The sequence below is a fragment of the Octopus bimaculoides genome, chromosome 1 (assembly GCF_001194135.2).
Source record: "Octopus bimaculoides isolate UCB-OBI-ISO-001 chromosome 1, ASM119413v2, whole genome shotgun sequence".
NCBI lineage: Eukaryota > Metazoa > Mollusca > Cephalopoda > Octopoda > Octopodidae > Octopus > Octopus bimaculoides.
In genome coordinates, this window is record NC_068981.1 from 66,197,930 (window position 1) to 66,203,508 (window position 5,579).

Sequence of the window (5,579 nt, forward strand, 5' to 3'; positions counted from 1 at the left end):
CTCTCTCTCTCTCTCTCTCTCTCTCTCTCTCTCTCTCTCTCTCTCTCTCTTTCAATAAATATGTAAATATATGTAAACACACATAAGTAGTGAACAAACGACATAAAGTGGCACTAAACAATTTGGTTCGAGTTGTATTTAATAACAGGTTGGCATTGTAAGTATATGCAAACATACAACGCGTATACATATACATACGTAGCTACATACATGCATACATACATGCATGTATATATATACATACATACATGCATACGTATGTATGAGTCCATGTGTGTATGTTGGTATTATAGTGTATACACACACACACACACGATGCTGCTCTTCGTATGTGAATGGTATATCAGAAGAAAAGCAACTCTGTTTTTATCAATCATCTGTTCAAACATCTTTCTTTCTTTTTTCTTTCTTTCTTTCTCTCTCTCTCTCTCTCTCTCTCTCTTTCTCTCTCTCTCTCTCTCTCTCTCTCTCTCTCTCTCTCTCTCTCTCTCTCTCTCTCTCTCTCTCTCTCTCTCTCTCTCTTTATATGTATGTGTGTGTATAAAAGTTTCAGTATGTAGATATCTTCATCCGTGTGCGCAAGCGTCCGCCAATAGGTTTTCATGCGTGCTTGTGTGTATGTAAGAGAAGACACACTAATCAAAATATGGAAATTGATATCTGTTTTTAATTTGGAAAAATAATTTCTAAATGATAACAGTATAAGGGAGGACTCCATTACCCTCAGTACTTGACTCTGGACTCTGTATTTTTACGAACATTTTCTTTCCTTTGCTTCTACATTAAATGTTACTTCGTGTATGCCTTCCTCAGAATGAAATCTGCGTTCTATGATGCCTTCAATAAAGATCTTTTTGTTGAAATTCTATTCTCTCGCGAGCAGTAAATGTTAGTAAGTGATTTGATTACTTGAAGTAAGTTTTGGTACCTTTTCAACAGGGCGTACATTGTACATCTGGAAGGAAGTCGAGACAGACAAACAATGATTTTAAATAATATAGTGATGTGACAAAGTATATGCTGTAAGATATTAACAATGTACTGGATACGAGAAGGCGACAACTAGGAATCAAAACCAAATGGACAAGTACTAGTTTTATGCTGCGTTACCAATTATTCGTTAAGGAAAAAGAATCATAGGACGTATATTTTACGAAAATGAAAATGCAATTGTGCAATGTTAAAAGCACGCTAGCTAATCAGGATGGTAAACCGAGAAGAGCGCCAACAGAGAAAAGAAACTAGTTTTTTGCCATAGTTTTAAAGGCCATATTTATTGGCTTTTCATATAAAGTCCTTTTTTTTTGTGTTCTCTCTCTCAAAGATGTTTTGTATCTCCACAGGTGAAAGTTGAACTCAAATTGAGAGCTAACGAAATGCTCGGGAATTTTGCAGAACATTTTACGTTAATGACCTACATATCTTTCACATGCTTACTTGCAAGTAGGAGTATTCAGTCGCCAATAATTAGATGTGTCGTCTACGAAATCAACTCAGACGTTGCTGAGTGAATGTAAACTACTCTCAAAATAAAGATTATGAAAGTAAACCATATTAATACATAAAAATAATTGATAACCTAATACAACAAAAAAGCAAGTTCTCAATATACACACAACACGTAGTAGTTCTCTTCCTTCCATTAAAAGGGACAGAAGTAGACACAACTTATTCAGTTTCAGTTTTTTTAGACTTCTGTTTAGTTTTTTTCTTTCTATTAACATATCAAAGTATAACGACCAAGAAAAATAAAGAATCATTTTAATAGCGAAATAAATGGAAAAATAATTGACATTAACTAAATCCCAGATGTTGAATTTTATTCATACCTGATTTAACTTCAATACACAGTTCAGTTACTAAATCTCGTCTGGAGTTTAATATTAAAATTTTTGTCATTAGATATTCTGACACGTCTTGTTAATTAAAACATAAATATAAACCATAAATATTTTTCCTAGTTAGTTTTAAATTATTTTCTTATTTTAAGAAATTTAATTATCAGTAGTGCAGCCTAGAATATTCCTACAATTTTTAGATAATGATAGTATGATGGAGGTTCCCATTACTCACTGTACTCAGCTCCGGAGTCAATATTTTAACGTGAGTAGAAGGAGAATTCCCTTTTTAATACGACACCAATGTATAGCAGGCCACGTTCACATTAGACCATTTTTGATATCGCGTAAGATGCGCGTTCGTTTTAAAAACATCAATGTCTCAGAAAGTCAGATGTGTCTTGTAAACAGATTCCGAGGTTTAGGTTCCTGGTAAGTGGTGGTGCTTCAATGTCCTCTGAAATGAACTGCAATCATGTTTCTAACAGAAAAAAAGCGCTTCCCGGATTTATTAGCGATTATTTTATAAAAATAACAATGCATAACAGTAGTGCTTACTTCATATAAAATGACACTGGTTAGGAAGAAAATTAAGTAAAATCTCTTGTCCATGTACAGAAACCAACTTGCACGCGATTGTATATCAAAGTTGAATTCGCCAGTTCCACTGCATTTTACCTGAAGCCAATGACCACTTACTAAGCTATGCAAATAACTATAATCACTGATCGGAAAAAAATTATAAATTGAAATTATAAACAATGCCAGCAAATTGCTTAGGTTTAAAAGTCCGGGTATTTCTGGCTGACGAGGCGCATGCCGAAACACCTGTGTTCCAGTATCCCTTGCACCAATAAACCGAGTGTGTTATGAACATACACATACTGTAATCGTAGGAAGGGGTTGTTTTGTGACGTACACAACAGCGATAAGCATATTTTGCGTTTGAATCAGTCGGACCGTATTAAGAATAAATATACAACTCATCGCTTCATAACTCTCTGTACACAGTACAAATAACAATTATGATATGATATAATATAAAATATATTGGTTAATAGCTGATTTCAAATAACATTATATTTTAGATTATCTCCAATTTAGTTGTAATCTATATAGATATGAGACAAAACTTCCATAATAGAATCGTTTGCTAAGTTTTGTGCTAAATACTACTTTAACATATCAATAAATAAAAAAGTTATAATCGTTTTATAAAACCAGTCTAAATTCACGATTATTATTCAATTGAAATACATAGCGGGGTGTATTTTAGATGGAAATTTTATAGCGAAAGTTTTGAAGTTTTTCTTAATTGGAGGTATTTTATGCACTTGGTCACTTTACTTCAACAATGTTCAAATGTTGAGCATCACAATCCCTGATGAACTCATGGAAACTTCACATATGCAACATAGCTAAAAGTTGTACTCTAAACTATTCGCCTTGAAAATATTTCAATCTTGATCAGCTGCTGATTCTGTACAAAATTGAAGAGCCACACTGGAGTACTGCTCACATATTAGTACATACATACACACACACACACACACACACACACACACACACACACACACACACACACACACACATATATATATCTTATTGTACACATAAACTGGTGGAAGTCAATCAACCAAGGAAGCACTGCATAGTCGTTGGATTTGCTCGAAATAGCAGTCAATACTTTCCTCATGTTGCTTTAATATATTTTAGACACATTGGATAATATATTTAGTTTCAGATCTATTATGTCTGAAAATGAGATAGTCACAGCTGAAATGCCTTCGCTCGTAAGTATGTTCAATCAGGGTTATCCTGGAGCAAAATGACAGCACAACAAAATAAAAACTCACTGATCAACGCACTACTACAAACACACAGATGTACTGTTTATTCTTTCTTGTTATATTGTTACAATAACGGCATCTGTTCCTTTGAACTACAAAGCTGTATGCCTACTCTAACTTCCTGTACACAATACACCCATCTCTCTCCCACCTCTTGTCATTGCTACAATGTCTAACATCGCAAATGCCGCAGAAACAATCCCACCAGCCTCTCGTCCTCAGAACTACACCTCACACCACAAGACATACAAATTGTCCCTGACACACTGAACTTTAGTTGTTAGAACTTAACATCACCAACATAGGTCTCACCGATCTGAGACAGCCCCTTGTAAGGAGCGTTGTGCTTCTACTTTAACTAATACATGCACAAACAAGTTATAGTTAAATTTCCCGACCCACTCTACACAATAGACTAATTCTTATGAAGTATTTCATTGGTTGAATTGAGTACAGGTTAGAAATGTTCCGTATTTTATTGACATCAAGCAGATGAGTCGCAAAGACCTTCTCAGTGGCATTTGGAGACAAAATGTCGATTGGTGAAAGTAAATTTTTCATCTAGCACTTTCTGTCACATTGCTATGGTTTTATATGAAATAGCATAAAACACGAGAACTATGCAGTCATTTTTATGTTTTTATGTTAATATTATTAAAAATGATCTAAAGTTTGAAATTAATCAGTCTCACTAATGTTTTTTTCAAAATTCATTTTAAAATTAAATTATTCTATATAGTTGCTCAACCTAATCTAATAAAGGAATCCAATTTCGATTTATAATCTCTTTACAGTCTGAGACTTAAATCTCAGTATAAGGTAGCATGTCCATTATAAAAGCAGGTAGTCTATGACTACAACTTTGATTAGATAATGAAGCATGACTGTGTGGTAAGAAGATTGCTTTCCAACTACATGATTCCGGGTTCAGTCCCACTGCATGGCACGTTGGACAAGTGTTTTCTATTTTAGCCTCGAATCAACCAATGCCTTCTTAGTGGATTTGGTAGACGGAAACGCTGTATGTGTGTGTTTGTGTTTGTTCCCCATTACTGCTTGGCAACCAGTGTTAGTGTGTTTACATCCCCGTACCGTTAGAATAAATAGAATAAGTACCCGGCTTAAAAAATTAAAAAGTACTGGGGTTGGTTCATTCGACTAAAAGATCTTCAAGGCGGTGCTCCAGCATGGCTGTAATCTAATGACTGATCTAACTGACATGCTGTGAGTATTCTCGATGTATATTCACGGTGGCTGGATATTTAAGTTGCTTCTACAAAATATTAAGTTAAATATCGCTGTGAAGACATAGAATCAGCTCAAATCAAATCTGATCAAAATTATACAAAAGCAGCAGCAGCAGCAGCAGCAGCAACAATAGCAACAAGGTAACTATTCTTTTCAGATATTCGCCCTTTTATGATTATCTTCATCCTGGAGTATTCCATTTTGAAGAATCAAAAGAGTCGACACGGAAACGTTAAGGTATCGTCCCACAGGCACTTCTATGCAATTTAAGCAAACATTCCGTATCAAAAAAGATGAAAAGCAACTAAGACACGAAAATATCGAAGATGTATGTATTAGAATATCTCGTATTTTTCTAAGATTCTTTTTAAATAGATGGAAATGAGAAAAGAATTGATATATTTTTCTGAAGATTCACACAAATAGAGCAAGATGAATGATTCTGGAATTGTATCAATGCCGAGGTGAGAATAAAAAAAAAATGTTCTCACATTTGCGATATATTATGCACAAAACAAAACACTTCATTACACACATACTTATATAGACACGTATATGCATGCAAATCTGTCTGTCTGTATGTCTCTCTCTCTCATACATATATATATATATATATATATATATATATATATATATATATATA

The 5,579-nt window shown here is 34.1% G+C and overlaps 1 protein-coding gene across 4 annotated transcripts in view; it reads right to left on the reverse strand.

The window, feature by feature from the left end:
• LOC106870766 (secernin-3) overlaps window positions 1–5,579 on the reverse strand; it is a 274,400-nt gene that overhangs the window by 237,806 nt on the left and 31,015 nt on the right. Inside the window, exon 2 of one of the 4 annotated variants that reach the window (XM_052967310.1) lies at window positions 722–955. The exons of the other annotated variants lie outside the window; for them this stretch is intronic. The gene's annotated coding sequence lies outside the window, so the exon portion shown is untranslated. The remainder of the gene's footprint in view (window positions 1–721; window positions 956–5,579) is intronic. 4 annotated transcript variants of the gene reach the window in all.